At 38.9% G+C, this 27,417-nt stretch overlaps 1 protein-coding gene and 1 non-coding gene across 4 annotated transcripts in view; both read right to left on the reverse strand.

Moving 5' to 3' along the window:
- The window catches only part of LOC132659993 (endogenous retrovirus group K member 19 Env polyprotein-like), a 190,877-nt gene that overhangs the window by 87,974 nt on the left and 75,486 nt on the right, over window positions 1-27,417 (reverse strand). The window contains exon 2 of one of the 3 annotated variants that reach the window (XM_060417517.1): window positions 2,084-2,226. The exons of 1 other annotated variant lie outside the window; for it this stretch is intronic. The gene's annotated coding sequence lies outside the window, so the exon portion shown is untranslated. Of the gene's footprint in view, window positions 1-2,083; window positions 2,239-27,417 lie in introns of all 3 variants that reach the window. One more of the 3 variants, XM_060417516.1, reaches the window with a different exon arrangement.
- Window positions 8,707-8,811, reverse strand: LOC114115440 (U6 spliceosomal RNA). Its single transcript, XR_003589783.1, has one exon. It is a non-coding gene; the product is annotated as a U6 spliceosomal RNA (small nuclear RNA).

Here is a 27,417-nt window from a genome sequence, read left to right on the forward strand (position 1 = left end):
GTTCACAGTTCACATATTGCTGAAGCCTGGCTTGGAGAATTTTGAGCATTACGTTACAGGTGTGTGAGATGAGTGCAATTGTGTAGTAGTTTGAGCATTCTTTGGCATTGCCTGTCTTTGGCATTGGAATGAAAACTGACCTTTTCCAGTCCTACGGCCACTGCTGAGGTTTCCAAATTTGCTGGCATATTGAGTGCAGCACTTTCACAGCATCATCTTTCAGGATTTGAATTAGCTCAACTGGAATGCCATCACCTCCACTAGCTTTGTTCATAGTGATGCTTTCTAAGGCCCACTTGGCTTCACATTCCAAGATGTCTGGTTCTAGATGAGTGATCACACCATCGTGATTATCCAAGTCATGAAGATCCTATTTGTACAGTTCTTCCATGTATTCTTGCCACCTCTCCTTAACATCTTCTGCTTCTGTTAGGTCCATGCCATTTCTGTCCTTTATCGAGCCCATCTTTGTATGAAATATTCCCTTGATATCTCTAATTTTCTTGAAGAGATCTCTAGTCTTTCCCATTCTGTTGTTTTCCTCTATTTCTTTGCATTCATCGCTGAAGAAGGCTTTCTTATCTCTTCTTGCTATTCTTTGGAACTCTGCATTCAGATGCTTATATCTTTCCTTTTCTCCTTGGCTTTTAGCCTCTCTTCTTCTCACAGCTACTTGTAAGGCCTCCCCAGACAGCCATTTTGCTTTTTTGCATTTCTTTTCCATGGGGATGGTTTGATCCCTGTCTCCTGTACAATGTAAGGAACCTCATTCCATAGTTCATCAGGCACTCGGCCTATCAGATCTAGGCCCTTAAATCTATTTCTCACTTCCACTGAATAATCATAAGGGATTTGATTTAGGTCATACCTGAATGGTCTAGCGGTTTTCCCTGTTTTTTTTTTTCAATTTGAGTTTGAATTTGGTAGGAAGGAGTTCATGATCTGAGCCACAGTCAGCTCCTGGTCTTGTTTTTGTTGACTGTGTAGAGCTTCTTCATCTTTGGCTGCAAAGAATATAATCAATCTGATTTTGGTGTTGACCATCTGATGATGTCCATGTGTAGAGACTTCTCTTGTGTTGTTGGAAGAGAGTGTTTGCTATGACCAGTGCATTATCTTGGCAAAACTCTGTTAGTCTTTGCCCTGCTTAATTCCGTATTCCAAGGCCAAATTTGCCTGTTACTCCAGGTGTTTCTTGACTTCCTACTTTTGCATTCCAGTCCCCTATAATGAAAAGGACATCTTTTTTGGGTGTTAGTTCTAAAAGGTCTTGTAGGTCTTCATAGAACCGTTCAACTTCAGCTTCCTCAGTGTTACTGGTTGGGGCATAGACTTGGATTACTGTGATATTGAATGGTTTGCCTTGGAAATGAACAGAGATCATTGTGTCGTTTTTGAGATGCACCCAAGTACTGCATTTCGGACTCTTTTGTTGACCATGATGGCTACTCCACTTCTTCTGAGGGATTCCTGCCCTCAGTAGTAGATATAATGGTCATCTGAGTTAAATTCACCCATTCCAGTCCCTTTTAGTTTGCTGATTCCTAGAATGTCGACGTTCAGTCTTGCTGTCTCCTGTTTGACCACTTCCTATTTGCCTTGATTCATAGACCTGACATTCCAAGTTCCTATGCAATATTGCTCTTTACAGCATCGGACCTTGCTTCTATCACCAGTCACATCCACAGCTCGGTATCGTTTTTGCTTTGGCTCCATCCCTTCATTCTTTCTGGATTTATTTCTCCACTGATCTCCAGTAGCATATTGGGCACCTACTGACATGGGGAGTACCTATTTCAGTATCCTATCATTTTGCCTTTTCATACTGTTCATGGGGTTCTCAAGGCAAGAATACTGCAGTGTTTTGCCATTCCCTTCTCCAGTGGACCACATTCTGTCAGACTCTCCACCATGACCCGCCCGTCTTGGGTTGCCCCGCGGGCATGGCTTAGTTTTATTGAGTTAGACAAGGCTGTGGTCCTAGTGTGATTAGATTGACTAGATTTCTGTGAGTATGGTTTCAGTGTGTCTGCCCTCTTATGCCCTCTTGCAACACCTACCATTTTACTTGGGTTACTCTTACCTTGGGCGTGGGGTATCTCTTCACGGCTGCTCCAGCAAAGCACAGCTGCTGCTCCTCACCTTGGATGAGGGGTATCTCCTCCCGCCGCACTTCCTGAACTTCAGCATGGGATGGCTCCTCTAGGCCCTCCTGCGCCTGGGCAGCTATAATAAAAGCTATTTATTTTACCTATTTTTATTTAATTTTTAAAAATTTATTTATTTATTTACTTTACAATACTGTATTGTTTTTGCCATGCATAGACATGAATCCGCCACAGGTGTACATGAGTTCCTAATCCTGAACCCCCTTCCCACCTCCCTCCCTATATCATCTCTCTGGGTCATCCCAGTGCACCAGCCCCAAGCATTATATCTATTTTTTTACCCCTTAAATTTCAGTTCCCCTTTATGGATCATGGGCTTCCCTGGTGGCTCAGACGGTAAACTGTCTGCCTGCAATGCGGGAGACCTGGGTTCGATTCCTGGGATAGGAAGATCCTCTGGAGAAGGAAATGGCAATCCTCTCCAGCACTCTTGCCTGGAAAATCCCATGGATGGAGGAGCCTGATAGGCTACAGTCCACAGGGTCGCAAAGAGTCGGACACAACTGAGCAACTTCACTTCATTTCACTTTATGGATCACAACCTTGTTGTGGTGAAGGGTCTTTCCTAACTCAATGCTATGCAGAGCTACCTAAGACAAATAGGTCACAGTGGAGGGTTCTGACAAAATGTGGCCCACTGGAGGAGGAAATGGCAAACCATACCAGTATTCTTGCCAAGACAATCCCATGAACAGTATGAAAAGGCCAAAAGGAATGATACCAGATGAGCCCCCCATGTTGGAAGGTGTCCAATATGCTATTGGCGAAGAGCAGAGGGCAATTACTAATAGCTTCAGAAAGAATGAAGTGGATGGGCCAAAGCAGAAATGACTCTCAGTTGTGGATGTGTCTGGTGGTGAAAGTAAAGTCTGATGTTCTAAAAAATAATATTTCATAGGAATCTGGAATGTTAGATCTTTGAATCAAGGTAAATTGGAAGTGATCAAACTGGAGATGGCAAGAATAAATATCAACATCTTAGAAGTCAGTGAAGTAAAATGGATAGGAATTAGCAAATTTAACTCAGATGACCATTATCTCTATTACTGTTGCCAAGGAGCCCTTAGAAGAAATGGTAAGCCTTCGTTTTTCAGACGCAACAAAGTATGAAATGCAGTACTTGAGTGCAACCTCAAAAATGACAGAATGATCTTAGTTCATTCCCAAGGCAAACCATTCAGCACCAGTAATCCAAGTCTATGACCCAACCACTGATGCGGAAGAAGCTGCACCTTCTAGAACTAACACCAAAAAAGATGACCTTTCTATATAGAGGATAAGAATGAAAAAGTAGGAAGTCAAGAAACACTTGAAATAAGAGGTAAATTTTTCGTTGGAGTACAAAATGAAGCAGGGCAAAGGCTAACAGAGTTTTGTCAAGAGAACATACTGATCATAGCAAATGCCCTTTTTCAACAGCACAAGAGATGAATCCACACATAGACATTATCAGTTGGTCAATACCAAATTCAGATTAATTATGTTCTTTGCAGCTGAAGATGGAGAATTTCTATTTTAGTCAGCAAATCAAAACCTGGAGTTGACTGTGGCTCAGAGCATGAGCTCTCTGTTGCAAAATTCAGGCTTTAATTGAAAAAAGTGGGGAAAACCACTAGGCCATTCAGATATGACCTAAACCAACTCCCTTATGATTATAAAATGGAGGTGAGAAATTGCCGGGAGCCAGCGTGAGGAACTAAGCCCATGGCAAAGGTCATGAGGAAGGAGGCTTGGCATATGCAAAGGTGTGATCAAGTCTCAGGAAACGCTCTGTTCCCGAGCATCTACCCCCAAAACCAGAGTCTATCTACTTTACTGTTTCATGCTCTCACCTACACCTCTGACTTTACAGGGGTCTGTTCCCCACGGTTTCTCTCGGAGAAGGAGTAAACGTGCAGCTCCAAGTCAATAAAAATTCCTGGGTGTGACAAGAGTGTTTCAAATTATGAACTCCTCTGAAGGTTATCTAGCCCACCTGTATAGGTTCGTCCAACCACATGTGATTGTTTACAGCTTCCCAACCTGAGAGGAATGAAGCAGGGCAAAGACTAACAGAGTTTTGCCAAGAAAACGCACTGGTCATAGCAAACACCCTCGTCCAACAACACAAGAGAAGATTCTACACATGGACATCACCAGATGGTCAACACCAAAATCAGATTGATTGTATTCTATGCAGCCAAAGATGGTGAAGCTCTATACAGTCAACAAAAACAAGACCAGGAGCTGACTGTGGCCCAGATCATGAACTCCTTCGTACCACATTCAGACTCAAACTGAAGAAAACAGGGAAAACTGCTAGACCATTCAGGTATGACCTAAATCAAATCCCTTATGATTATTCGGTGGAAGTGAGAAATAGATTTAAGGGCCTAGATCTGATAGGTCGTGTGCCTGATGAACTATGGAATGAAGTTCATGACATTGTACAGGAGACAGGGATCAAGACCATCCCCATGGAAAAGAAATGCAAAAAAGCAAAATGGCTCTCTGGGGAGGCCTTACAAATAGCTGTGAAGAGAAGAAAGGCAAAAAGCAAAGGAGAAAAGGGAAGATATAGGCATGTAAATGCAGAGTTCCAAAGAATAGCAAGAAGAGATAAGAAAGCCTTCTTCAGTGATCAATGCAAAGAAATAGAGGAAAACAACAGAATGGGAAAGACTAGAGATCTCTTTAAGGAAATTAGAGATACGAAGGGAATATTTCACACAAAGATGGGCTCGATATAGGACAGAAATGGCATGGACTTAACAGAAGCAGAAGATATTAAGAAGAGGTGGCAAGAATACACGGAAGAACTGTACAAAAAAGATCTTCAGGACCCAGATAGTCATGATGATGTGATCACTAATCTAGAACCAGACATCTTGGAATGTGAAGTCAAGTGGGCCTTAGAAAGCATCGCTACGAACAAAGCTAGTGGTGGTGATGGAATTCCAATTGAACTGCTTCAAATCCTGAAAGATGATGCTGTGAAAGTGCTGCACTCAATATGCCAGCAAATTTGGAAACCTCAGCAGTGGCCGTAGGACTGGAAAAGGTCAGTTTTCATTCCAATCCCAAAGAAAGTCAATGCCAAAGAATGTTCAAACTACCACACAATTGCACTCATCTCACATGCTAGTAAAGTAACGCTCAAAATTCTCCAAGCCAGGCTTCAGCAATACATGAACCGTTAACTTCCTGACGTTCAAGCTGGTTTTAGGAGAGGCGGAGGAACGAGAGATCAAATTGCCAACATCTGCTGGATCATGGAAAAAGTAAGAGAGTTGCAGAAAAACATCTATTTCTGCTTTATTGACTATGCCAAAGCCTTTGACTGTGTGGATCATAAGAAACTGTGGAAAATTCTGAAAGAGATGGGAATACCAGACTACCTGACCTGCCTCTTGAGAAATCTGTATGCAGGTCAGGAAGCAACAGTCAGAACTGGACATGGAACAACAGCCTGGTTCCAAATAGGAAAAGGAGTAGGTCAAGGCTGTATATTGTCACCCTGCTTATTTAACTTCTATGCAGATTACATCATGAGAAACGCTGGACTGGAAGAAACACAAGCTAGAATCAAGAATGCCGGAAGAAATATCAATAACCTCAGATATGCAGATGACACCACCCTTATGGCAGAAAGTGAAGAGGAACTAAAAGCCTCTTGATGAAAGTGAAAGTGGAGAGTGAAGAAGTTGGCCTACAGCTTAACATTCAGAAAACGAAGATCATGGCATCCGGTCCCATCACTTCATGGGAAATAGATTGAGAAACAGTGGAAACAGTGTCAGACTTTATTTTGGGGGGCTCCAAAATCACAGCAGATGGTGACTGCAGCCATGAAATTATGGACGCTTACTCCTTGGAAGAAAAGTTATGACCAACCTAGATAGTATATTCAAAAGCAGAGACATTACTTTGCCAACTAAGGTCCGTCTAGTCAAGGCTATAGTTTTTCCAGTAGTCATGTATGGATATGAGAGTTGGACTGTGAAGAAGGCTGAGTGCCGAAGAATAGATGCTTTTGAACTGTGGTGTTGGAGAAGACTCTTCAGAGTCCCTTGGACTGCAAGGAGATCCAACCAGTCCATTCTGAAGGAGATCAGCCTTGGGATTTCTTTGGAAGGAATGATGCTAAAGCTGAAACTCCAGTACTTTGGCCACCTCATGCGAAGAGCTGACTCATTGGAAAAGACTTTGATGCTGGGAGGGATTGGGGGCAGGAGGAGAAGGGGACGACACAGGATGAGATGGCTGGATGGCATCACTGACTCGATGGACGTGAGTCTGAGTGAACTCTGGGAGATGGTGATGGACAGGGAGGACTGGCGTGCTGTGATTCATGGGGTCGCAAAGAGTCGGACACATTAAGCGACTGAACTGAACTGAACTGAACTGAAAGTCTGATTTAGCCTTCTGAGAAACAAAGGGGAAATGTTTGTCTATTATAGTATCTTTTTTTTTTCTTTCTTTCTTGAGGAATGTAGTGAGTGTGGTGATTCCATACATTCATCTTTGGCTGTTGATATTTTATACAGAAAAAACTTACCTAGAGCAAACTTTCATCCAAAGGTGTCACATGAGATGATTGTTAACAGTGAAGACTACTTCACTGTTAAGGCAAAATTATGAGGTGGTATATTTGAATTTGACATAATTGTTTTTATGCAGCACCAGTTGTTTTCCCCCTAGCCCCAAGAAGATAACTTTTCCTTTCTTTTATTGAAGATACATTTCCAAGGCCAGTAACTATCTGTCTAGGAAAAGTGGAAATCAGAAAAACTCTGGTTTTCCTTTAAATTTGACTCAGTTCAGATTTTTGCTATGTCACTAGTGATGTGATGTGGCCAAGTTAATATATGTTCTGACCTCCAGTTGACAAGGAGGTAATAACTGTCAGAAGGGCATGATGGTACATCCTGATTATATGATGTCTAGCTCAGTTTGTGTTCATTCCCTTCCTCTTCTCACCGATGATGTTCCTAGTTGTATGGAGGGGCATGGCGTCAAATTCAGTACAGCCCAGTCTCAAAGATACTGTAAGTTCTGTTCCAAACTACTATCATAAAGTGAATATTGCAATAAGGTCACATGAAATTTTTTGGTTTCCCAGTGCAAATAAAAGGTATGTTTACTATCGTGTAGTCTCTTAAATGTGCGATAGCATTATGTCTTAAAAGTAATGTACATATCTTCATTAAAAACATTTGTTGGGAAATTGGTACCAATAGGGTTACTCAATGCAAAGCTGCCACAAATCTTCAATTTGCAATAAAATATATGCAAAATATATTAAAGCAAATCACAATCAAACAAGTGTGCCTGTAAACATTGTTTTATATATATATATATATATATATATATATATATATATATATGTAAACTTACTTGGAAATTCTTGTGAATACCGAAGTTTAACAAACCCTGATTGATTAGACAAAAGAACAAGAGGAAAATCTATATGAGGTTATGATATAATGATTTAAACAGGCAATGCCTGGTTAGAACCATGGCATCTGGTCCCATCACTTCATGATAAATAGATGGGGAAACAGTGGAAACAGTGGCTAACTTTATTTTTCTGGGCTCCAAAATCACTGCAGATGGTGATTACAGCCATGAAATCAAAAGATGCTTGCTCCTTTGAAAGAAAGTTATGACCAACCTAGATAGCATATTCAAAAGCAGAGACATTAGTTTGCTAACAAAGGTCCGTCTATCAAGACTATGGTTTTTCCAGTAGTCACATATTGATGTGAGAGATTGACTATAATGAAAGCTGAGCACTGAAGAATTGCTGCTTTTCAACTGTGGTGTTGAAGAAGACTCTTGAGAGTCCCTTGGACTGCAAGGAGATCCAACCAGTCCATCCTAAAGGAGATTAGTCCTGGGTGTTCATTGGAAGGACTGATGTTGAAGTTGAAACTCCAATACTTTGGGTACCTGATGCAAAGAGCTGACTCATTTGAGAAGACCCTGATGCTGGGAAAGATTGAGGGCAAGTGGAGAAGGGGATGACAGAGGATGAGATGGTTGTATGGCATCACCAACTCAATAGACATGGGTTTGGATGGACTCCGGGAGTTGGTGATGGACAAGGAGGCCTGGTGTGCTACAATTCATGGGGTTGCAAAGAGTCAGACATGACTGAGCGACTTCAATTTCACTTTTCACTTTCATGCATTGGAGAAGGAAATCGCAAACCACTCCAGTGTTCTTGCCTGGAGAATCCCAGGGATGGAGGAGCCTAGTGGGCTGCCATCTACGGGGTCACACAGAGTTGGATACAACTGAAGCGACTTAGTAGCAGCAGCCAGATATCAACATGAATCAGCCACAGGTATACTCATGTTCCCTCCCTCTTGAACCTCCTTCTCATCTCCCTCTCCATCCCACACCTGTTTGAGTTCTTGAGTAATAGAGAAAATTCCCATTGGTTATCTATTTTACATATGGTAATATAAGCTTCCATGTTATTCTCTCCATACATCTCACCCTCTCCTACCCTCCTCATGGGCCCGCCATGTCCATAAATTTATTCTCTATGTCTAAAAATGTGGAACACGTCATGAATTTGTGTATCATTCTCACACAGGAGCCATGCTAACCTCTGAATCATTCTGATTTTAGTATATGTGCTGCTAAAAATGAGCTCTGAAATTTTTTTTTTTTGAAAAGCAAAAGTATTGAGAGCTTTCTAAGTTTGTTAACCTTAACACTTCTTACTTTTATGGAACACATTCTAAACATCTCAAATCAGATGGAAAGAGAAGTGAGACTAGATAATTATTGCTGTTTTTAGTTCAAAAAGAAACTAAATGGAGAAATGCAAAATTGCTTTAAAGATGTTTTTACTTTGACTTTTTAAAAATCACATCTTTAAGTAATGCATACCAATGAATTATAAAGAAATAAGTTTTCAACCAGAGTGTACCAAACTGAATTAGTGTACCAGCTGTTCCCTTTTGGCCTATAGTCATGACAGAAATTAATTATCCCAATAATACAAGGAGTGGGCTTTCAATAGACCTCATTTTGTTATTGTCTTCTCAAACTACTGAACTGTTAACCAAAAGTTTATCAGAGCTGAGTCCCCTACATGAAAAAAGCAAAGATTATGTAATCATAGAAGTAAAATTCTTCCCACTGTGCAAAAGAAAGAACTATATTTAATTTCTGATCACTCTTTTAATATCCTCTATATCTCCAAGTACATTGGGAATATAGTGAAATCATAATTAGCCAGTTTTTAGGAATGAAATTCATTTATCAAAAAAGTTTTAAAAATAGTTCAACTGAAAAATCAATAGGTCATTTAAGCAAAGTTGCACAACCCACAGGCCTGAGTGGTTAAATCCCTGTATAGCTTCTAGTAGCCACTCCCAAGTGACGGTTCTCAACTTTGAACTAGACAAAGTTACGATTTCCAAATTTTATCTTTTATTTCTGTATTTCTTAACTTAAAAAAAATCATGGCCATTTTTTATGATTTCTTCTACTTCTCTAGAATAGAGAAGATTTTGATATCATTCATCCAAATATCGATCTTTGTTTCCCTTCTATACCTTTAGTTTCTAATTCTGTTTGGTCTATGTTGGGCATCTATAAGCAGGTAGACCCTTTGGTGGGGCCAGCAATAGTCATTGAATCACATTTGTACTGTTAGAGATCAATTCCCAGGAGGTTTGGGAAGTAAAAGTGTCTGTTTCTCCTGCGTTTTGAAATTTGGAGCTTTTTTCCCCACCATAGCTCTTTCTATCCTCTTTTCCCAGCCCTTTTCCAACTTCCCCTCTGAGCAGGGAGACTGAGTGATGAGGATTCATGTTGATGTATGGCAAAACCAATACAATATTGTAAAGTAATTAACCTCCAATTAAAATAAATAAATTTATATATTTTTTTAAAAAAAGAAAGAGCTTTGGGACCACACAGACCTGGGCTTGAGCTAGGTTATGAGACTTGGTTTTTTCAGCTAAAAAAGAAAACAATACATACTTTCTGGCTTGAAGCAGAAAGAATGTATGTGAAACTTTTGACACATTATAGACACTGAATAAATGTCAGTTGTTATTGCAGATAATTCAGACAGTCCTTTACATAATGTAAAACATCTTTCCATCCCATGATTGCCAATTCATATCTTGTTTCCCACTTGATGTTAATTTAATTAGTATTTAATGCAACTTTTCTGAACTCCTAGAAAGTAGTAAAATCTAGTAGTACTAAAGTAATTAAATTCCTGATCAATAAATTATCTTTGGGATTATCTTTTTCATTTACAGAGAATGAATATACTCACTGGTCTTAATAGACTGATTATCTGAATTTGATAACAAATTTTGTTGTCTTGAGCCAGAAGTTAATAAAGTTTCTTTTGGAAAGAGAGACAAGAAGAGCTTCTTCTGATCTCTTTCTAGATTATAGAGCTGTAAGAGATGTCTTAAAAGCATAATTTTCCCTGTTGTAGAAATACAAGCCTTAGGAGCTAAATTGCCTACACCTGCAAAACTAACAGTTCTCCATTGTTAGTTCTCCACTAAAGCCAGGGGATCTGACTCTTAGTTAGGTCCTAGTTGTAGGGTTGGCCAGGCTTCCCTGGTGGCTCAGTTGGTAAAGAATATGCCTGCAATGCAGGAAGATGCCTGCAGGAGACCATGGGTTTGGTCCCTGGGTCGGGAAGATCCCCTAGAGAAGGAAATTGTAACCCACTCCAGTATTCTTGCCTGGGAAATCCCAAGGACAGGGGAGCCTGAAGGACTACTGTCCATGGAGCCTCAAGAATCAGACATGGCTTAGTGACTAAACCACCACCACTACTAGGGTTGACCACAGGCAAGCACCATTATCTACTGTTGGAAGAAAGTTCCCAAGTGTGACCTAGACGAGGGTAGGCTTTAATTCATCTCTGATCCCAATCTTTGTTAAATACTCTAAAATACTGTGTAAACATCCTTCACCTCTGAGAATCAGAGATTAATTTGTCTAATTTGGGAAACTAAAAATTCCTTTTACTCCTTCAGAGCTGTTTATTTTGTTTATTTTTACTTTCTTTCTTCTTTGGCTGCATTGATTATTCTTTTAGCCAAATGTCATGGCACGTCTGCAAACTTGTGAATGTTCTTTTCTTTTTGTGGTCATGAATGTTTATATTTCCTTTAATTTTTAGTAGTGGACTTCCAGGTCTAAATTATATTTACATTTTTACCTAGAAACACACCAGAGAAAGCACAGCTATTTCTTAGGGCAAATGTAACTGTGTATATATGTTTTCCATTTTTCTATGCACAAAAGGTTATAATCTATGAATTTGACAGTTAGCATAAGAAATAAGAATCTCTGTAGTCTACAAAAATATAAACTTCAATGAAAGGAAGGTTACTATGAGGTGGAACACTCAGGTTATAGTCTTATCTTTTTTTTTTCTGTAACCTTATTTCTAACATATGGTTGTATATTATTTCTAACATAAATCATAATATTTATGTTTAATCAAAAACAAGGTGACTGGACTTGATAAACTATTCTCAGACTTGTTCAGATTTCAGAAGTTTTGTAAATCAGCATTATTTTGAGGAATATGGATCTATTTAATTCCATCAAACTAATGGGTAACAGATTTTAAATTAGGTTATATAGTAAATCACAACTACTGAAAGTATGTAGTGTACCCATTCAATCAGTCATAAAACAATAGTAAATGAATAAATTATAAAATGACCAAAGTTTATAAAAATGATAGGAAAAAGCACTTAAAATTCCAAGTATTTTATCCTCTGGCTGAATACTTTCTTTACACTGAAGAAAATACCAGAGTCCAATGTTAAATTTCAACCCTTTTCCAAAGTATTAAAGGCCAGGATTCTTAAAAAGCTCTGTTTAAGAACTTCTGGATATATCTACAAGCTCTAAGATGTCTAAAATACTTCTTGTTGGAAGATTGCGTCTTCTGATTTTAACTGTGTCTTCTGATTTTACGTGCTTTTCGGTTGTAGATACTAGGTAGGTATTTTATATCTTATTGTAAATGCTAATTCAAGTGGAATAACCATTGAAATGGAAATTTGGTTCAGGTACAGATTATACTCTGGATCAAAGCTTCTGGAACACAGAGCTTTCTTCCAGTGCTATTCAGATGTCTCCATGGAAACACTCCTCCCCACAGAGAGTAAAGGTGCATCCCAGGGTCTGAGTATTTTGAGGCCCATTATAGGTGCATATGTTTGAAATCTGAATCCTAACTTTGAGAATTATGTTAAAAGTTTCTGTAGAATTTTAAAAATTACTTATCATCAGAAAAACCCCTACAGTTTGAACTGAATTCGAATGGCTGGACTCTTTCTCCTGAGACCCGCTGCTCTGTGGGTGGTGGGAGGTAGGAGTGCACCTCCTCCAATTTTCCATCCTCATCCTGGCTCAGGACTTCTTTTTATCTATCTAGCGGATAATCACCATCAAAATATCATTACCATTACGAGGACAGAGAAAATTACCATTTGCCTACAGCAAAAATACCTGTAGCCCTGTTACAAACTAATTACCACAAGCAGGGAAAGTTAAAAATAAGACTTTGTTAATTGTCAGGGTTTGTGTCCAGATTAAACACTAGGCTGCCTGCATCCATGTGTTGACTCAGTTCCTAGGTGACTCATTATGTAACCTTGGGATAGTAGCTTTTAGTGGGAATGGAAACACCATATAAATTCTTTTAAACAGGAAGGAGATCCTGTTTTGCAATGACTGAATCCTGAGTGAAAGGAAACTGGTAAAAGACAAAGGAAAGAGACACAGTTGAAAAAGGATGTTAATTAATGCATGTTCTTTCTCAAGGTAGTATTTATGACGTAGACCAAGCTGCTGTTGAATAATTTAACCCTCCTGAAACATTCTGAATATTCGTAGTTGAAATTACAAATCTCCTGTATTTTGAATTAGATAATTACCTTGAGCTTTCATTGTGCTCTCCTTGTTCAAAGCAAAACTAAATGTTTAAGATACACTGTCTTATTTCCAAACATGAGAAGGAGAAATGAGGGAAAACTTTGCCTATTTATCTGTTTTGCAAGTTCAAGATTAATTTTATAGACAAATAGGAGATAAGTATGCCCTAGATTGATATGCCTCCATCACCACCCCAAAATCTCTTGATCCTTTGGCCTTTTATGGGAACTATCCTGTCATTCATTCCTTCAACAAATAATTTTTAAGTTTCAATGACCTTTCAAAGGACTGCTGTTAGATACCAGAGAAACAGGTATACAAGATGAAGCCCTAGCCCATGAGAAGTAAATGCACAAAGAGCGGGAAAGGGCATATACAACTCCATTAGTAAATAGTGCTACACAAAAAAATAATAAGGCAGGATAAAGTGATAGACAGTGCCCAGACAAGACTATTCAGAAAGAGTGTTCTGAGTCTTGTTAAGACATGCTATCCTTCACATCAGTCTTGGGATTGATTTCATGGATTTGACATGAAAGCAAAGACAATAAATGTAAAATAAAGGAGCAGGACTATATCAAACTAAAAAGCTTCTGCACAGCAAAGGAAACCATTGATGAGATGAAATGGAATGGGGAAAAAATTGCAAATCTTATATCTGACAAAAGGCTAAGATCCAAAGGATATTAAGAACTCATATGGCTTACCAGCCACATTAAACAGAAACAGTTGACTTTAAAATGGGCAGAAGATCTGAATAGACATTTTCCCAAGACATACAGATGCCCAACAGGTATATGAAATGTGCTCAATATCACTAAGCATAAGGGAAATGCAAACCAAACCATAATGAGATCTCATCTCATATCTATTTGCATAGCTATCATCAAAAAGATAAGAAATAATAAGTGTTATAAGGATATGGAGAAGAGGGAATACTTATGTGTTATTGTAGAAATGTAAAATGGTTCAGCCACTATGAAAGGCAGTATGGAGATTCCTCAAAAAATTAAAAGTAGAACTATCATTTTGATCCAACAATTCTAATTCTGGGTCTTTATTCAAAGGGAACAAAATCACTATTTCAAGAAGATATCTACACCCTGTGGTCATTGCAATATTATTCAGAACAGCCCAAACATGGACACAAGCTAGGTATCCATCAGTGAATGAGTAGATAAAGAAAATGTTGCACACACACACACACACACAAATATACACAAACACACTGGAATATTATTCAGCCATAAAAGGAAGAAATTCCTGTCATTTATGACATGTATGGAATTTGGGGGCATTAAGTTAAGATAAATACTGTATGATCTCACATATACACAATAAAAAAGAACCATTGACATCAGATAGAGGGAACAGATTGATGATGACAAAAGCAGTAAGGGTGGGTAGGGGGTTGGGCGAAAGGGGTGAAGTTGATCAAAAGATACAAACTTCCAGTTATAAGTTCTGAGAATGTAATGCAGAAAAAGAAAGGAAGAAATTCTCTTTGATCAGCAACCTGAAATAACGAAGGGAGAGAACCTGATGGAGATCTGGAAGAAGGATATCCTTGAATCCAGGGGGAAACACTTGGTTTAGTTAAGGAAGAGCCAGGAAGCTCTGTGGCTGAAGCAGAGCAATCAGGGAGGCTGGTGGTAAGAGATGAGTATGGAATGGTGAGAAGGGGCAGGCCCTCCAAGGTCTCAGAGGCCTTTGGTGAGGACTTTAGGTTTGTTTTTAGAATGATGAGAAAGTATTGGAGAAATTTCAAGATGAAAGATGTGATTTTATTTATATTTTAAAAGACCACTTTGGTTGCTGTGCAGAAAAAATAGACTGTGGAGAAGCAGAAGAATGGAGACAATTTAAGTTGGTATACCGAGTCTAGACAGGAGATGATGGTGGCTTCAACCAGCCTAGAAGCTGTGGAGATGGTATAAAGTGGCTGAATTGGGGACATATTTGAAAGCAGAGTCCACAGAGAAGCTGTGTAGTGCGTTGAATGTTTTCAGTCACTCAGTCGTGTCTGACTCTTTGTGAACCTATGCCCACCAGGCTCTCTGTCCATGGGATTTTCCCTGCAAGAATGGGTTGCCATTTCCTTCTCCAGTAAGGGGTTGAATGGTGGCCCCTAGAAAGATACATCTACATCCTAATCCCTGAAACCTGTGAATATCACTTTATTTGGAAACAAGATATTTCTGGATGTAATTAAATAGGATCATTCTGAATTATTTGGTATGCCTTAAATCCAATGACAAGTATCCTTATATGAAAGAAGAGAAGCCACAGACACAGGAAAGAAGTGGAGAAAGCCATGTGAAATTGGCAGCAGAAACTAGAGTTATATAGCCATAAGCTCAGGAATGCTTGTAAGAGACAGTAAGGATTTTTTTCCAATGGCATTTGGAGGGCAGGCAACCCTGCCAACACCTTGATTTCAGACTTCTGGCCTCCGGACCAATGAAATATTTAATTCCTTTTATTTTAGGCCACTAAGTTTGCTGTGATTTGGTACATCAGCCCTAGGAAACAGGATGGTAAATTGGATACAGTATCTGAGGCAAATCTGTAGCTCAGAAAGAAGCCAGGGTTCTTGCCTGTATATTATTACATTGAAAGCTCTGAAATCAATCAGCAGGAATCAGGGTAGGTAAAAGACAAAAAGGCAGTGATGTCATTGAACCTAAGAAAGTGTGTAAGGGAGAGAACAACCAACTGTATCAAATGTTGCCAAAAAGTTCAGTGAGATGAGGAACAAGACTCGACCACTAGATTTGCTGAGATTGCTCATGATCTTGTCAAGAATGGTTTCAGTGGCAAGGCAGAAAAGAACTTTAAGAAACCTCCCAAGTTCCGCCTACTGCTGTGCTGCATTTCATGGGATTGCAAAGAGTTGGACATGACTTAGCGACTGAACAATAGTCATCATTATCGTGATTGTGTGTGTGTGTGTGTGTGTGTGTGTGCGTGCAAGCACACGCTTGGTCACTCTTTGCAACGCCATGGACTGTAGTGCACCAGGCTCCTCTGTCCATGGAATTCTCCAGGCAAGAATACTGGAGTGGGTAGTCATTTTCTTTTCCAGGGGATCTTCCTAACCCAGGGATTGAATCTGGGTCTCTTGCATTTTAGGCAGATTCTTAACCATCTGTGGAGAAGGAAATGGCAACCCACTCCAGTATTCTTGCCTGGAAAAATCCCATGGACGGGGGAGACTGATAGGCTACAGTCCATGGGGTCACAAGCAGTCAGATACGACTGAGCGACTTCACTTCGCTTTTACCATCAGAGCCACCAGGGAAGCCCCATCATGATCATACCTATTGTTTATTGAATGTTTACTATGTGCTAAAGAACCTGTGTTGAATGATGTAGAAATGCACATATGTAATCTTATCCCTCCATCAACTTTGAGAAGTAAGTTTTATTCCCATTTTACAGATGAAAAAATTGTGATCAGCTTTGGCACTTAATACATTATTGTAGTTAGGACCTCTAATATCACATGATTCCATATCTAAGATCTAAAGCATTTTACATTATTTTTACTTAAGGAATTGTTACAATATCTCTTGCTAGAGAGATGGATATATATTCTTTAATTTTCTTCCAATTCCACTTGAGATTTCTATAACTCCAGAGTAAAGATATTGAAGACTAAGGTACACCTGAAATTTTTAGTTCTTTACTTTGGAGGTGACATAACTGACAAGATGTAAAAACTCACAAGGAGAAAATAATGTATGGAGTAATTATTATGTATCAGGCATTGTGCTAACTATTTTATGTGCATTAATTAAAACATCAAATGCCCAATGACGCACAGAATGTTTAAGTGATTTAGCTAAGGACCCATATCAAATAAGGGGCAAGGCTAAAATTTCAATCCATGTTGGTCTAGTTTTAAAATCCATTCCCTTTACCACAAACTGCTTAAATAACCTACACATTGGGATATTGATTGTTACCATGAGAAGAGAGTACAAAATTGGGAGGGAACCTATAATGGATCTGGTTTTATCCTACCTTTCTAGATTTTGTTTGTGTTCCCTTATATGTACCCTATGTTTTAGACAAATGCCTTACATTTTCCTTCCTGTTAAGGTTTTACTCACCCATCATTCCATTTGCTTTAATTCTGTTTATTCTTGAGATACCAATTCAAATATTAACTCCTACATGTAGTCCTTCCTTGACCCCTTTCAGAGTTTCTCTCCCTCTAGTCCATAACTTTCTTACAGAAAATATCCCTAAGTGACTTGTGCTGAGATTATATGTATACAGACACACACACACACACACACACACACACACACACACACACATTTTATCTCTATTCTAGTCTGAAATGTTATTTAGAGGCAAAGAATATCTTCTTGAACTTTGTTTATTGTCAACAGTATCTTTTCTTTCAATGGTACTCAATTTGTGGACTTTGTTATTTTGAAACAACTAGGAAATTTATAAGTTATGATTAAATGCAATCATGCTTTAATGGACAAATTTTCTTATGGTGTTTATAACCACAGGGTCACTGCTTTCAGCTCTTTCTGGTAAAAATATTATAACAATGACTCAAACTTTAATGTGCATAGGAATACACAATGGACCTTGTTAAAATGAAGATTCTGATTCTGTAGGACTTGAGATTCTTTATTTCTAACAAGATCCCAGATGATGGCAATGCTGCTGATTCACAAACCAATTTTTGAGTAATGAGAGATTTTTAATCCTAATGAAACACAATAAATCATTGTCAACAATTAAGAATGTTTCATTTACCTGACTAGGTAATACCCTACTTTGCAGACAGGCTAAGCAAATTCTTTCTTGTTCCCAAGGCAACACATTCTCCAAACTTATACCTAGACAAGGAAAAAGAACAGGTTATCTTTAATTCACTGAGCAGATATTGAATTGCTACCTGAAGGACTTTTAAAGGGGGGGGGGGGAACCTTTCTCCACTGACTTAGCACCACCTAATTTGTGTGTGCACTGTATTTTAATCTTTGGAATAAGAACAATTAATTCAATTTGGAAAATTCTTAAAATCTTGGATTTAGGTGCTAATACAATTTTATGAGTAAAAAGGATTTGAAATTGTAATATTAGGTAGTGTTCAGGAATAGATACTAGGTACTATATGTTTCTCAATTTATTGTTGGTAAAAGCATAAATGAAGTTTGAAAAAGTCTCCTTGAATACTAAAATGCTTTTAAGACTGTTCTTTTTAAGATAAGCTATCCTGGAAAATAATAGCCTTTCTCAGGATTCGGGCAGATTTCTTTCCCTTGGCATTACCAGTCTAGTGACTAACCAAGATTTGGAAAGCATTTTGTGCTGCTCAATGGAATGCAAAAATATATAAATATATTGAACAAAAACCTATAAGACATTCAATGGAAATATCTTTATCTCTTGCTTCTATTTTAACTTTCTCTTATTAAAAAATTATCCTTACAGTTAGGACTTTGGGAAGGTCATGTATACACTGCTGTATTTAAAATGAATAACAAACAAGGACCTATTGTATACCATATGGAACTCTGCTCACTGTTTTGTGCCAGCCTGGCTGGGAGGGGGCTTTGGGAAAGAAGGGTAAATGTATATAGATGGCTGGGCCCCTTGGCTATTAACCTGAAACTACAACATTGCTTATTGGCTATACCCCAACACAATATAAAAAGTTTAAAGTTAGGAAAAAAGAAAAAAAAATATCATTCGTGGACATCTAAACCAAAGATTTTCAAGCTGGTTTTAGAAAAGGCAGAGGAACCAGAAATCAAATTGCCAACATCGACTGCATCATGGAAAAAGCAAGAGAGTTCCAGAAAAACATCTATTTCTGCTTTATTGACTGTGCCAAAGCCTTTGACTGCTTGGATCACAATAAACTGTGGAAAATTCTGAAAGATATGGAAATACCAGACCACCTGATCTGCCTCCTGAGAAATCTGTATGCATTTATCAGGAAGCAACAGTTAGCACTGGACATGGAAAAACAGACTGGTTCCAAATAGGAAAAGGAGGACGTCAAGGCTGTATATTGTCACCCTGCTTATTGATATGCAGAGTACATCATGAGAAACGCTGGGCTGGAAGAAGCACAAGCTGGAATCAAGATTGCTGGGAAAAATATCAATAACCTCAGATATGCAGATGACACCACCCTTATGGCAGAAAGTGAAGAGGAACTAAAAAGCCTCTTGATGAAAGTGAGAGAGGAGAGTGAAAAAGTTGGCTTAAAGCTCAACATTCAGAAAACTAAGATCATGGCATCTTGTCCCATCACTTCATGGGAAATAGATGGGGAAACAGTGGAAACACTATCACATTTTACTTTTTGGGGCTCCAAAATCACTGCAGATGGTAATTACAGCCATGAAATTAAAAGACGCTTACTCCTTGAAAGGAAAGTTATAACCAACCTAGTTAGCATATTAAAAAGCAGAGACATTGCTTTGTCAACAAAGGTCCATCTAGTCAAGGTTATAGTTTTTCCAGTAGTCATGTATGGATGTGAGAGTTGGACTGTGAAGAAAGCTGAGCACTGAAGAATTGATGCTTTTGAACTGTGGTGTTGGAGAAGACTCTTGAGAGTCCCTTGGACTGCAAGGAGATCCAAACAGTCCATTGTAAAGGAGATCAGTCCTGGATATTCTTTGGAAGGATGATGCTAAAGCTGAAACTCCAGTACTTTGGCCACCTCAGGTGAAGAGTTGACTCACTGGAAAAGACTCTGACGCTGGGAGGGATTGGGGGCAGGAGGAGAAGGGGACAACAGAGGATGAGATGGCTGGATGGCATCACTGACTTGATGGATGCGAGTCTGAGTGAACTCCGGGAGTTGGTGATGGACAGGGAGGCGTCCATCCCCTGGCGTGCTGCAATTCATGGGGTCGCAAAGAGTCAGACACGACTGAGCAATTGAGCTGAACTGACCGAAACCAAAGATGTTCTGAGAATTCTGCATATAGTTTTTTCCTAGTTCTTAAATGTAGAAGGTTTTAAATATATATATTTTTTGAATATGTAACAGTGTTTAACATAGTACTTAAATATCAATATGTGACATGTTTTCAAAAATACATAGAATTACAATGCTTCAATCTCAGATTTGTGGTTATGAAATTACGAAAGTCTCACTAAAGATTATCTAGGATGATGTTTCAGTTCAGTTGTTCAGTCGTCTCCGACTGTTGCAAACCCATGGACTATAGCACATGGACAGGCTTCCCTGTCCATCACTAACTCCCAGAGCTCACTCAAACTCAAACTCATGTCCATTGAGTTGGTGATGCGATCCAGCCATCTTATCCTCTGTCATCCCCTTCTCCTGTTCCTAGAATCTTTCCCAGGATCAGGGTCTTTTCCAGTGAGTCAGTTCTTCACATCAAGTGGTCAAAGTATGGGAGTTTCAGATTCAGCATCATTCTTTCCAATGAATAGTGAGGACTGATTTCCTTCAGGATTGACCAGTTGGATCTCCTTTCAGTCCAAGGGACTCTCAAGAGTCTTCTCCAACACCACAGTTTGAAAGCATCAGTTCTTCAACACTCAACTTTCTTTATAGTCCAACCTTCACATCCATACATGACTACTGGAAAAACCATAGCTTTGACTAGATGGACCTTGGTTGGCAAAGCAATATCTCTGCTTTTTTTTTTTCCTGTGCTGTCTAGGTTGGTCATAGTTTTTCTTCCAAAGAGCAAGTGTCTTTTAATTCCATGGCTGCAGTCACCATCTGCAGTGATTTTGGAACCCAAGAAAATAGTCTCTCACTGTTTCCAGTGTTTCCTCATCTATTTGCCATGAAGTGATGGGACCAGATGCCATGATCTTAGTTTTCTGAATGTTGAGTTTTAAGCCAACTTTTTCACTCTCCTCTTTCACTTTCATCAAGGGGCTCTTTAGTTCTTCTTTGCTTTCTGTCATTAGGATGATGTCATCTGCATATCTGAGGTTATTTATTTTTCTCCCAGCAATCTTTATCCCAGCATGTGCTTCATCCAGCCTGGCATTTTGCATGAAGTACTCTGCATGCAAATTAAATAAGAAAGGTGACAATACACAGCCTTGACATACTCCAATTTAGAACCAGTCTGTTGTTCCATGTCCAGTTCTGTTACTTCTTGAACCCCCTACAGATTTCTCAGGAGGCATTTAGGGTGGTCTGGTACTTCCATGTATTTTCCACAGTTTGTTGTGATTTACACAATCAAAGGCATTGGCATCATCAATAAAGCAGAAGTGGTTGTTTTTCTGGAACTCTCTTGCTTTTTCTATGATCCAACGGATATTGTCAATTTGATCTCTGGTTTTTCTGTCTTTTTAAAATTCAGCTTGAACATCTGGAAATTCTTGGTTAATGTACTGTTGAAGCCTGGCTTAGAGAATTTTGAGCATTATTTTGCTGGCATGTGAGACGAGTGCAATTGTGTGGTAGCTTGAACATTCTTTGGCATTGCCTTTCTTTGGATTCGATCTCTGAGTTGGGAAGATCCCCTGGAAAAGGCAAAGGCTACCCACTCCAGTGTTCCTCCCTAGAGAATTCGATGGAATATACAATCCTTGGGGTTGCAAAGAGTCGGACACAATTTAGTGGCTTTCACTTTTCTTTGGATGCTAGTAGCTGCTTAAATTCAAATCTGTCTCTCTAAAGATGCTCTACAGCCACACAGTTAGATCATTTGTGTCACATTGGAGAAAATTCTGTAAACTTTATTTTTAAAGGGGGACTAATCATCCAAGAGCACTGTAGTTGGCTCTGGAGCTCAGGACAGAGTGAAGTCAATAGGGAATACACAGAAGAGAGGTGAATACAGGTTGGAATTGGATCAGGTGGGAGTGGAAATCAAAGTATCAGTTAGGGCTCACCTCCAGAAGTAGATTATCCACTTTAAGTCAGAAAATACTGGAGATATAACTAAGCCCTGGTAGGTCTGAAAAAGACCTACTAAAGACTCAAAAGGAAGGAGTTCAGGAAGTGTATGGAACTAGAGGCAGCAGTCTTGAGAAGTTATTCCTAGCATTTGAGAAACATTCCCAAAGGTGGCCATAACAACCCTCTCATCCCTCATGCTTTCTTCCCCCCCCCCCCCCGCAACGTGGTTTTGCATTTTTCCCACTAAGAAATGGAGTTCTGAATCTAGGTCCCCACTGTGACTTTCTGTAAGATTAGAACTTGGTAAAAACAAGGATACATAACTTCTGAGGCCAGGGCTTAAGAGGCCTTGCAGCTTGCATTTGTGACCTGTCTGGTCTCTGGGCCGTCATGTGAAGAAGCTGAGCTACCATACTGGAACTTACATGAAAACAAAAGGATGGAAAGTTGAAAAGTCTTGAGAGAAAATAATTTCTGGAGAATAAAGTGCCACAAGGAAGAAAAAGTACTACAGGAGAAAAAGCTCCAGTATTCCAGTCATTCTAGTAGAGGTTACCAAAACCATCTTGACTCCTCCATCCTAAATTGCATTTGCATGAATGAGTCTACTAGATACTATGCAAACTATGGACAAGCTATCCCAGGTGAGTTCTTCTCAGTTAATTTACAAAATCACTGGCAAATATTATTTTAACCACTAAGTTTTGGGGGTGATTTATTATGCAGCTTTGGATAACCTTTACAGAAGGGTAACTCCTTCCCTGGGAAATATCAGATAACCTGAATGTTTGGTGGTGAGAGGAAAAAAAGAGTAAAGATAAAATATCCTACTAAATCAACATAGATTGGAAGCTAAGAAAAATAAAGGATATCAACAACAACAAAAACTATGTCTTCATGTTGATGTATGGCAAAACCAATACAATATTGTAAAGTAATTAACCTCCAATTAAAATAAATAAATTTATATATTTTAAAGAAACTGCACTCAGTGTAGTAACATCAGAGAGAACTCATGAAGTAAGAAACAGTTATCCAAACTCTCCTCTTGCTATTGCTAGTTTGGGAAAAAAGTAAAAAGAAAGTCAAAGTGTTAGGTCACTCAGTCATGTCCAACTCTTTGTGACCCCATAGATTGCAGCCTACCAGACTCTTCTGTCCATGCAATTTCCCAGGCAAGAGTCCAGGAAAATGAAACACAAATAAATATGAACATAAAATAAAAACAAAAGACACTACATATTTAGTAGAAATCCCAATAATTATTAAGAAGAAAATGATTATCAATATATTTTGGTGTGTTAAAACCTAAAAGGAAAATATGAAAAACATACACATTAACACAACTTTCCAAAATGAATTTAATGTCATTGAACAAGTAATTGCTGATATGAGATAACAGCATAAATCATAAGTTCAAAGTCTGAAAATATTAAATGGAAAAGCAAGAGGAAAATGCAAATGGATTCTAAACAAACTCAGATCAAAAACTGAAGAAAAAGACAAAATATCTCAGGAATGAATGCTAAATTATAGGGTGACCAAAGGAGAAGAAATATGCTTAAAAAAATAGCAAGGTACAGAAGATGAGAAGGAAAAAAGATTTAAAAAATTAAACTATAATAAACTTATGTGATAATATATTCAGAACACTGAGGGGCTTAGGGGAGGTCAAACAAAAATGGATTAAAGACCTAAATGTAAGACCAGAATCTATAAAACTCTTAGAGGAAAACACAGGCAGAACACTTGATGACATAAATCAAAGCAAGATTCTCTATGACCCAAGTCCTAGAGTAATGGAAATAAAAACAAAAGTAAACAAGTGGGACCTGATTAAACTTAAAAGCTTTCACACAGCAAAGGAAACTATAAGTGAGGTGAAAAGACAACCATCAGAATATGAGGAGACAATAGCAAATGAAACAACTGACAAAGGATTAATTTCCAAAATATACAAGCAGATCACACAACTCAATACCAGAAAAACAAACAACCAAATCAAAAAGTGGGGAAAAGACCTAAACAGACATTTCTCCAAAGAAGACATACAGATAGCTAACAAACACATGAAAAGATGCTCAACATCCCTCATTATTAGAGAAATGCAAATCAAAACTACAATGAGATATCATCTCACACCAGTCAGAATGACTGTCATCAAAACTTCTGGGCATACACACCGAGGAAACCAGAATTGAAAGAGACACATGTACCCCAATGTTCATCGCAGCACTGTTTATAATAGCCAGGACATGGAAACAACCTAGATGTCCATCAGCAGATGAATGGATAAGAAAGCTTTGGTACATATACACAATGGAGTATTACTCAGCAGTTAAAAAGAATTCATTTGAATCAGTTCTGATGAGATGGATGAAACTGGAGCCGATTATACAGAGTGAAGTAAGCCAGAAAGAAAACACCAATACAGTATACTAACACATATATATGGAATTTAGGAAGATGGCAATGACGACCCTGTATGCAAGACAGGGAAAGAGACACAGATGTGTATAACGGACTTTTGGACTCAGAGGGAGAGGGAGAGGGTGGGATGATTTGGGAGAATGACATTCTAACATGTATACTATCATGTGAATTGAATCGCCAGTCTATGTCTGACGCAGGATGCAGCATGCTTGGGGCTGGTGCATGGGGATGACCCAGAAAGATGTTATGGGGAGGGAGGTGGGAGGGGGGTTCATGTTTGGGAATGCATGTAAGAATTAAAGATTTTAAAATTTTAAAAATAAAATTTAAAAAAAAAAAAGAAATGTAAATAAAAAAATAAAAAATAAAAAATAAAAAAAAAATGTCTACAAACAATAAATGCTGGAAAAGGTGTGGAGAAAAGGGAATCCTCTTGCAGTGTTGATGGGAATGTAAATTGATACAGCTTCTATCAAAGATAGTATGGAGATTTCTTAAAAGACTAGAAATAAAACCACCATATGAGCCAGCAATCCCACTCCTAGGCATGTACCCTGAGGAAACCAAAATTGAAAAAGACACATGTATCCCATTGTTCACTGCAACACTATGTACAATAGCTAAAACATGGAAGCAATTTAGATGTCCTTCAACAAATGAATGGATAAAGAAGTTGTGGAAAATATACACAATGGAATATTACTCAGCCATAAAAAGAAATGCATTTAAGTCAGTTCTAATGATATGGATGAACCTAGAGACTATTATACAGAGTGAAGTATGTCAGAAGGAGAAAGAAAAATATCGTATACTAATGCACATATATGGAATCTAGGAAAATGGTACTGAAGAATTTATTTGCAGGGCAGCATTGGAGAAACAAACATAGAGAATAGACTTATGGACATGGGGAGGTGAGATGTATGGAGAGAGTAACATGGAGACTTACATTACCATATATAAAATAGATATCCAGTAGGAATTTGGTATATGTCTCAGGAAACCCAAACACGGTCTCTGTATCAACCTAGAGAGGTGGGATGGGGAGGGAGATGGGAGTGAGTTTAAAAACGGATGGGGATATATGTATACCTATTATTATAGCTGATTCATTTTGAGGTTTGACAGAAAACAACTAAATTCTGTAAAGCAACTATCCTTCAATTAAAAATAAATAAATAAATTAAGTGAAAAAGATGTTAACTGAATTAAGAATGTTAAAAAAAAATACATATCCTTGTAACAAGGAACTGGAAACTTACAGATGAGCTAATCAAAAATCAATTACCAAGATAAAAACCAATCTAGAAGCAACTAAATAGCAAAATGAATGAAAAAGAAAAACAAACAAGTGATCTGGCTGATAAAATAGTGGAAATCGCCCAATCAGAACAGCAAACAGAAAGACAAATTAAAAACTGAATACACAGCATACAAGATATGTAGAAAAATATAAAATGTGCCGACCTATACATAATAGGAGATCCATAAGGGCATCACGATGTGTTAAAAAAATTATAGCTAAACACGGTCAAATCTAGAAAGCAGTTGCATGATATAGTCAAATCCTAAAAGGTAAAACTCTGCAACCTAGGATACTCTACCGAGCAAGAGTATCCTTTAGAATAGAAGGAGTGGTAAATAATTTCTCATGTAAGGAAAAAGCTCTCTGGAAAAAAAGTTCAGCAGTACTAAACTGAAAGTGAAAAGTGTTAGTCTGTCACACATGCCTGACTCTCTGTGAACCCATGGTCTGTAGCCCACCAGGTTCCTCCATCCATGGAATTCTCCCATCAGGAATATTGAAGTGGGTATCCATTCCCTTCTCCAGGGGATCTTCCAAACCCAAGGCTCAAACCCAGGTCTCCCCCATTGCAGACAGATTCATTACCATCTGAGCCACCAGGGAAGCCCTACCGAGCCTACCCTAAAAGAAGTATTCAAGGGTCTTCTCCAGATAGAAAAAAGCAAGAATCTATAAGAAAGGGAAACTCGGAGCGGGTCTGGGGCGGGATGAACATGGCGGCGCGTCGGGGGCCAGGGCTCTCAGGGCTCGCCATTGCAGCTGGGAATGCTCGTTTTGTGGGCTCCTGGGTCCCCGTCGATTGGCATCCAGCGAGCAGAGCGCAGGGCTGTGGGCCACAGAACTTGGGCTCTGGAGCATGCAAACTTCAAGAGCTGTTCAAGGGCTTCGTTGCCCCTGGGCGTGTGGAATCTCCTACACAGGAATTGAACCCGTGTTCCCTGCATCGGCATTCTGAATTGGGATCCTTCTTGGGGGCACACGCATCACTCAGCTGAGATGGATTCCAGCGAAGTGGATCCTGGGAGGTCATCCAGAGGACCCAAGACATGGTGGTTACTAATAGACTTCCCACACTACTTCTTCATTCCACGTGGACTCCTTCACGGGCAGTGAGCATCGCAGCTTCCCTTGAACTTCATCTGGATTTAATGACAACAGGCTCAACTTTTCATTCACTTGTATGACTATGAGCAGTTTGAGCAAGTTGAAGAAGATGACTCGTTTGTAGTCTTCCTCATCAGCTCATTCCATCTACTGGCTTTAAAATGATTTAGTACAGAGCTCACCGTCTAGGTGTTCATCCAGTGTTTTGTTTGCTTATCATGCAGGATCATTTTAAAAGGAAAAGTATGTGTGTATGAGTTAGAGCTCTGATCCCAGGAGTCCATGTAGAAGCTTCCCCTGAGAAATGTATCGTTTTTGCACCAATGCTACTGAAATGTGTGAATGTGGTATACCACGCGTCCCAATAAGTGTAAACAGCGTCATAGGCTACTTATTTGAAATGACCAGTACTCATGACATTCCATTCAACTGAGGACTAAATATAGCCAACGTAGGCTGTGTTTGCCAAATAGACTTTGAAGTATTCTTCACACAGTCCTTCATCGATGCCAGTTTTCAGATCGAAGAAACCCTTGTTCCATGAAGTTTGTGAACACATATACTCATGTTTTGTTTGAGATTTTAAAGTCATTCTT

The sequence above is a fragment of the Ovis aries genome, chromosome 6 (assembly GCF_016772045.2).
Source record: "Ovis aries strain OAR_USU_Benz2616 breed Rambouillet chromosome 6, ARS-UI_Ramb_v3.0, whole genome shotgun sequence".
NCBI classification, from domain to species: Eukaryota; Metazoa; Chordata; class Mammalia; order Artiodactyla; family Bovidae; genus Ovis; species Ovis aries.